Source organism: Prunus dulcis, chromosome 3 (assembly GCF_902201215.1).
Source record: "Prunus dulcis chromosome 3, ALMONDv2, whole genome shotgun sequence".
In the NCBI taxonomy this organism is placed as follows: Eukaryota; Viridiplantae; Streptophyta; class Magnoliopsida; order Rosales; family Rosaceae; genus Prunus; species Prunus dulcis.
In genome coordinates, this window is record NC_047652.1 from 20,671,716 (window position 1) to 20,680,263 (window position 8,548).

Genomic DNA, 8,548 nt, shown 5'->3' on the forward strand with positions numbered 1-8,548 from the left:
TTCGGGACTTCAATCCACATCATTTGCTACGCAACAGGCGTGCATCATATTGATCACTGCTATACACATATTCTGTTCTTATGGGACTTTAATTTGTGCAGTGTATTATCAATGTATCCAACTTGCAATTTGTAAAATTTGCATTAATAATTCATGGATACATACAAGCCATTCTTTTGGAACAGACTTATATCCCCATTTGGTTACCTTTCAAGATAAAATATCAAATAAGTATATAAGCATAAAATAACACAAGTATTGCTTACATCCTTAGGTGGGAGAAACTTTTCTCAAGTATCATTCAAGCTTGTATCGGCCCAGTAAATGTAGTGCTTGATGATCTAGTTATATCCTGCAAAAGCAAAATCACAATTCTTTTCTCTGTCAATAACTCTCAGAGTTAGGATCACTTCATGGATTCTTTCTTCAGATGTTCATTCTAAAGAAATAAAATCTCTTATGAACAGAGAGTTACAAAAAGAGAAAAAATGCAAAAAAAAATTGTGATATTGATTGCAAGATAAGGTAAGCAATCAGGGAAGGAAGCTGGTGGGAGCAGACAAGCAGCTCATCAATCAAGGAAGGAAGTCGGTGGGAGCAGAAAACAAGCTCTCAATTCTCCTAGTCTAGAAGGACCTCAGGAGATTAGAGCACAAGGCCGCCTTCACAATTCCCTGATCTTGCAGAAACATGATCAGGGATAGTTTGCTTCCTGAATGGATGATCAGAGATAGTCTTGCTTCTCAGGCATATTAAGTGCTTAATGATAAGAAAAACAAGTAGATATAGCATCATTTTGTATGGGAAAACTGGATGTCTTCTACAAAGAAAATTTCGTTAGTAACACATTTATACACAAATACAATGAATAGGTAGAACCGGTGAATTTCAAATTAACCATGGGAAAATTGCGAGATTCTCGGGATACTTTTGAAAAAGTAGCTCCGTGAAATCCGTAAAGCAAGATCGGCTTTGAAAATAATACTTGAAAACGCCGAAAGTGCCGACAGGCATTATCAGAGGCCGCGTGAAGTTTTGGACTCTTGCGAAAGAAAAAGATAATGTGGGGATTCGAGAAGATATTGGAATCCTGAAAAGTTGCCACATTTTCGTCTATAGATATTGCCTTTGCAAAACTTGATTGAGCAACTGCGTTTCAACTCAACTTTGTTTCAACTCAACTTCCTTCATTTTCTGAAACTTTAGTTTTGTAAGACTTTCTTTGAAACCTTCTTAAAATGGCTTCCTCTTCTTCCTGCCCAAATAATTTCAATTTAAATGATGCTCCCACAACAACCAGTGACGCCAAAGTTTGGCGTCCATCCTTTGTATCCCAAAATCGTCATCTCACAGTTAATGATTCTGTGATGATGAATGATGCTACTGCTGTCACAGTAGCTAGGAATTTCATTATTCCAATGGATGAAATGTTGTTGACAGGGAGGTCTGAGGAAGAGGCTATTGAGGACTCAATGGCTTTTAGCATTCAGAGTGCTGCTTCTGTTTCTAACATGGCTGATCGTTTGCGTGTTAGAGCAAACGAGGTTCAGAAGCTGACAACTGAAAATTATTCTCTTCAAAGAATGCTTCATGAGTCTCAAAAGGAGGTTGAGAAACTCAAAGGAGAGAATAATTCCTTGTTGAAACTGGTGAGTTCGTACTCTGTTGATACACAGAGAAAGCTAGACATGCTGCAGGTCTCAAATGAAAGAATTTTGGGAGACCATGAGAGGCTCATGGCTAGGCTTAAGAAGCGCCGTCCTCTTCCTTCAGAGGCTTCCAGAACATAATGTAATTTTATAGATTTTACAGGGCCTGCACTTTCATTGCAGGTGTAAAAATCTATCTGTTGTATGTTCCTTTCCTTTTATAATAATAATTGCGCACATTCTTAAACTTGCATATGTGGTTTGTACGTCTTTTCAAAATGACGGTCTGGAACCTTGTGCCTTATAGGTTCAAATAACCACATCAAATCTCTCATATTTCCATGCATGTGAGCCCAGAACTTTTGGTCTGGGTTAAACCCAAACTCATAATTTATTAGCCATTTTCAAATGGACATGAAATATGAATTGAATAAAAGCTACGATAATATCTCAATATAGTAGTGAAGAACATTAACTACTATATACCCACAACTTCAAGTTTTAGGATCTCTCATATATTTGGATCCATGGGCTTCCGGCCCAGATGTAACAAAATATGTGGGGAGCCTCAATTCATCATTTGATTTTTATACTGATATTATCCATTTCACGGTGTATTCTTAACAACCGGATTCACAAAATATATTTCTTCCTTGAGGTGTCGATTATAACAAAATCGAACTTTATTAAATTCATCATTCTCTTATGCCAAGAAAATTTGTGGTGTACCACAATTTGCAATAATACCTCAAAGGTTGTCCATTTAACTCTTGGAACTTTAGGTTCTCCACACTTGTTAGATTTTGAACTTCAGGCCAAAATCACATATTCTCATTGTATGGACATTTTTACAATTTTCTATACATATTTCGGGACTTCAAGCCCTTACATAATTGTCCATATTTTGAGGAACTTCTGGCATCTCATTTAATTGTTTATCCATGAGTTTAAGGAACTGCAGGTTCCATTTTGTATATAGTGACGGTTTCCCCAAAATGGTTAATATTTATGCATACGTCACTATTCATGTGAATAGTACTATTCATCAATCATGAATACATACCTATTCATATGTGCAGTACATTTGCCAGTACAGTTATTATTCATGTGTACGGCACTTTTAACCAATACGGTACTGTTACATCATTAAGGAAACCCAGGTCCTTATTCACATGTCAGGGATCAAGGACCCTTAAGTCCGATCACATGTTTACAAATATAGTACCGGAGAGCCTGCCAGCTCTCATATCAATATCATCATCAAGGATCTTCAAGTCCTGATGTAAATGTATGATGAGGATCAAGGAACTTCTGGTCATGATCTGTATACTGTAAAAACTCATCATACAGCACAATTAATCCATAAAATAAATTTACCGTTTAAATAAATTACTTGTATGGACGTTCATCCCGCACCATACTTTAAATGTGCGGTAAAGTAAACGTGCTTGTATGGGCACTAATTCTGCTCCATACATTTAAATAACAGTAAAGGCGTATACGATAAACCCGCACCACCCTTTAAAGTAGGTTAATTTGCTGTAAAGTAAATTCACAAATTAAATTGCTGTATGGACGTTAATGCCGCACCATACTTTAAATAACAGTAAAGGCGTGGACGATAATCCCGCACCACCCTTTAAAGTAGGTTAATTTGCTGTAAAGTAAATTCTCAAATTAAATTGCTGTATGGACGTTAATGCCGCACCATACTTTAAATGACAGTAAAGGAGACAGAGGAATAACCACATAGTGTTGAGTTGAAAAAATTTCAGAAATAAAAGGAGAGACTATCGTGCTGATAACGTGTTATAAAATAACCTGAGATATGTGCGGATATTTTGAGTTGTACGTAAAGTAGATGAGACACAGCATTTAACGAGGTTCGGCTATGCCTACGTCCTCGGAGAGCAGCAACAGTAACTTTTTCACTATAAAATGATATGGCTACAACTTTAGTGTTTACAACATATGTGGCTCACTGAAGTTTCTCTCTAGGAAAATTTCTCTCTGCTTTCTCTTCTCTCTTTTCTTTCCTTTTTTTTTTCTTCTTTTTTTTCTTTCCGTTTCTCTTCTTATTTATAGGCTGAGAAAATCACTATTCATCACTATTCACCCGTGACAGACAAACCCTATCAGCCGCCAAATGAACAGTAATGAACAGTAATGAATAGTAGATCACTATTCACCCGTGACAGACAAACCCTATCAGCCGCCAAATGAACAGTAATGAATAGTAGTGGGCTCCACTTTTACAACAATACTATATATATATATATATATATGTAATCAATTGTTTCAATCATTGAAACTTGCGGCCTGATCAGCAACAGGTTGGCTTTGACCAGCCAACCTTTCAACTCACAGCACAAATATTAATGTGATGCTTGGCTTTTCAATTCAAAACAAATATCAACGTGGAGATTGGCTTTGGCCTTATTGATATCACCCAAAGGTCTGAACCCAGCTGCTGTAGCTTGATAAAAAAAAATATCAGCTCAATAACTTACTTTCCTTTTACTATTCCAGCTTCCATTGAAGGAAACTTACATTCCAACTGATTTTTGGTGGTGAGAATTTTTCATTTTCTTAAACCCTTTGGCTGGTCCCAAGCCAAGCTTGTAGACCTTGTCATTCTATTTATTTATTGTTTGACTATTGTTATTCTAAACAACAATATCTTTTGTTTTGGTTAGGCATTTGGGTTTCCACTTAACTTGGTTTGGCTTGGATTTGGTGACCACATCCAAACAACCTGTCCTTTATGAAGGTCAATGTTTCTCTCTTCTTTCCTCTGTATTTTCTTTTATAATCTTGTGGATATGAGGATAATTGGAAATGTTTTTAAAGCAAGCTTAAATGGTGAGCTAAACTTCTCACAAAATATGCAGTATTCCACTTGGAGAAAACCTTTAAGACAACATTCTCTCTACTTGTACTTCATATGTGGCTTTGCTTACGCCGGTTGAAAGAAGACGGAAAGGAAGGAGTTGAATTTGGGCAATACATATATTAGACTTACAATCACAATATGGAACTTAGAGTATCTAAGGCTGGGGTATGTGATCAGTTCTCTTATGTTAAGCTACATAATCCGCTTTGAACTTAATGCTTACTGACAGTTTAGTTGCTTCTTGTTAATGTCATTTTCAGATAAATCAAATTGGATGACAGGACCCGAACCAAATTCCGCTTTGGAATTCGAGTCGGGGCACAATTGACCTATTTGCCCTTCGAACTGTATTTTGACCTTGACTCCTACCGAAAATTCGGCAGAGTCTCCCCTGTAATTGTTCAAACCCAAAAATTTACACCTGTCAAAACGAGCAATAATATCTACACAACCAACTGTCAGCACTTCAATATACATGCCAATAGTTCCATTCTCACTCTAGGGCAATATATCAGAGCAATTCTAATAGTTTACAAATGAGTTAACCTTTTTTTTTTACAACAACACTTTTTGTAACAAGAAGGCGCGGAAGGCAAGATGGCCCGGTGGTGGATTTCCTGTGCACGCTACAGCCTGGGAGCGCAAAACATTTGAAAATATGAGTGGACAAAAATAGAGTTCTAGAAGAAAATCATTATATGAACATAATAATCCCCCAATGTAGAAAAATAATTATGTAAAGCTGAAGATATAAAATGCATTTGAATTATGCTAAATTCAAAGCATTCACCGATTTCTATACAGATATACAATCACATTTAAAATCAATAAAACTTGCATGAAAGCACTGAAATCAAAACTTGCATAAAAACACTGTAATCTAACTTGCATAAAAGCAATGTACTCAAACCTTGCATAAAAGCACTGCAATCAATTAAAACTACCACTCGGATGTACCCCTGTAATTCCATCAATTCCCCTGGCAGGTCTCGGCGACACACAGTCTATCCGAGCCGCAAACTGGCAGGATTCAGGGGACTATAGTCAGCCTGATCCGCTGGCAGGTCTCGGTGACACAAAGTCAACCCAAGCCGTAAACTGGCAGGATTCAGGGGACCGTAGTCAGTCTGATCTGCAATCCTGGCAGACCTCGGCGACACTAAGTCAAACCCAGCTGCAATCCTGGCAGACCTCGGCGACACCAAGTCAAACCGAGCCGCAATCCTGGCACTCACGGTTCCAGCGTCCCCGAAACTGGTGAGGCAAATGTCAAGTGCACTGACAAAACTGAAAGTAAACTAGATGTCTGTAGACATCGGCATAACTGAGGGTAATAACTGTAGCTGGGTACTCATGGTGGTTTAAAGTAAAATATTTTAGAAAAGTCTGATAAATAACTGTATTTTGGCAAATCTGAAACTAAGCTGCTATTTCATCTGATATAAATCTCAAACTCTGTTTTCTATACTTTTAGCATATTCAACTTAGCAGCACAAAAAAATAAAGATATTTCACTTCATAATTCATGCTAGGAAAAACATATTTAATAAAACTTATTCAAGATCAAATAATGAAATTCATTTATATAAATCATTTATAAAAGAAAAGTCCACTCACTCCTGGTCCGAGCTAACTAGACCTCCTGAAGGTCTCCTCTGCGGGTCTGCCTGGTCCCGGGTGCCTTACTTGACAAATTCGGAGGAGAATTGAAGGAGAACGAGAGGTTTGAAAATCGGACAAAACCGGACGGTTTTTCGTCCGATTCCGGCGACAGGCGAACGGCGAGCGGTGGGGAAGGGTCGGGACGTGACGGCGAGGTCGAGGCGGTCCTGTTGGTACCGGCGCCGTGGCTTTGGGTGGCCGGTGGCGGCGGCTGGAGCGATTGGAAGGGGACGGCTCGCGCGCGGGAGGGAGGAGAGAGAGAGGAGAGAGAAACTGAGGGAGAAGAGAGAGAGAAGAGATAAAAATCTTATTTTTGTCCAAATTACCGTTTTGCCCTTCACGGTATTTTGACCGTATTTTCTTCGTTACAACTCCGATTCGAGTCCACTCCGTGTCTACGGACTCGTTTCGTCGTGCTCTACACAACGGTGTAAGTGGAATTGTCAAATTCCTTCTCGGTCAAAAAGTCAACTTTTTCCCAATAAAATATGGTGAGGGCAAAATCGTCTTTCTTCAAAATAAATTAATAATTAACTCAGAATTTTTGTTTTGGGTTATTACATTGGAGGTCATCAACTGTTTTTAAAAATAATTTTAAGTTATTTGTTTAGTATGGGTCAACAAACACAGGGAATTTTCCATAATGAATCCGTTTCTTAGGTTTTAACTGTTGTGCTTTTGGTATAAGAGATTATGAGAACATGGTTGCTATACTATTTGTAATTTTAGGGGGTGTTATGAAGTTGGTCTATTGACATTTTGGTATTGTTTCTTTCACCTTGTATATATGGGGTTTTTTTTTCATGCACACTAAAACCAAAAAAGATGCTTTGCGTAGTCTGCTCAATTCCCAAAAACATTCATGTATAGCCATGTCCTATTGTCACTATTTTAGGAGCTGCTATGTCCAATTCCGTGTAACATGTTTCACGTTATGCATATTGAAGTTCCCTAATTACTCAGCTCAGACAACATATTAGGTTGTTTTTTATGCAGCATATTATAGCATAGGATTTACAGTTACGCATGCTAATTGATTTACCCTTGAAATCTCAGGTCAACTTATTACTGACTAAATGGATGAAGGATTTGGAGAAGATATTCTATGGGAATATTGTTGCTTATGATGCTGCCGTGCTTCCGGAGGCTAGGCAGGATGAGCTGCAAAATGTGATTTGGAGGTAATCTTTCCCAGGCTTGGTCTATAGTTCCCCCACCCTTAGTAGTATTCTATGTCATTGGATGGTGTTCCCATACTAGCCCCAACATAAATATTCTCAACCATTTGAACATGGAAATATGTATTAACCATCTGTACCTGCTTTGCAGGAATGTCTTTTCTGATGATGGTTCATCACAACCAAATGGTGATGCATCACGAGCAGTCCAGGCACGTTCTCATCCTTGATCTTGTGTTATCTAATTACATTTCACTTTGTGGTTGATACACTGGAGAATGTGTAGTTTTCCAGGTTTGGAATTACTAGAAGTGTTCTTTTCTCGGGGTTGCTAGAACTGTTGCTTTTGTAGCTAAGCCACGACACCTCCACCCTGACTTTGCTACACCGAAGAAAAAGTGAATATATTGGCCGGTGATAAGTTAGTTGCCTGTCCTTGACAGGTATTCATTGCTTGTTCTTTCTGTTTCCTGTTGGGAATTTGGTATTTGTGATAATTTAATGATTTCCTATCAAGTTCAAGATTGCACATAAACTTCCAATCTCTTCACCAGATATATAATGCCTACAAGTTCAGTCTGACAACGGTGTGCAATTTGATTATTGTGCAGATAAAGAAGCTATGTTTCCCTGGTAATTTCATGTTTACTTCATTGAAGGGCGAGAAACCAAAATCCGAGGCATCCATATAAGAATCAATTTAGTCATGTGCGAGTTTCCATGAAGAAAATTAGAAAATTTTCATTCTACAACAAATCATAAAGACTTGTAGAACACGACCACAATAAAACCTTTGTATAATTATCAAAAGCAGCTCCGTTATTTTTTCAATTATTTATAAAATTAATTTCGCCTTGAGAATTTGCAGACCAATTGCTAGTCTTGATGTAATTATGCGTTGGTTGTGAATTACCAATTATCAAGGTATTTGGTCGTTCGTTCCATTTAGATGGGGTATGTCGCTCTTTTTTTCATTATCCTTGAAAATGCTTTTGCTTTGTTATGTTAGTTCTTGCACTCTGAATTTGTTCAGTATTCTTTCCCATCATATAAATTGCATTCTTTTCCACATAGTACATGCATCAGATCAGATGAAGCAACTAAGCAAATTATCATATTTATATAGACTAAAAGCGAAAGCTGGCTCAGTTTCCGCGAGTGGGGAT

General features: G+C 37.8%; 1 long non-coding RNA gene across 1 annotated transcript; it reads left to right on the forward strand.

The window, feature by feature from the left end:
- Positions 1 to 4,678: 4,678 nt before the first annotated feature.
- LOC117623017 lies at positions 4,679 to 7,597 on the forward strand. Its single transcript, XR_004585060.1, has 3 exons — positions 4,679 to 4,707; positions 7,261 to 7,385; positions 7,534 to 7,597. It is a non-coding gene; the product is annotated as an uncharacterized LOC117623017 (long non-coding RNA).
- The last annotated feature ends 951 nt before the right edge of the window (positions 7,598 to 8,548 follow it).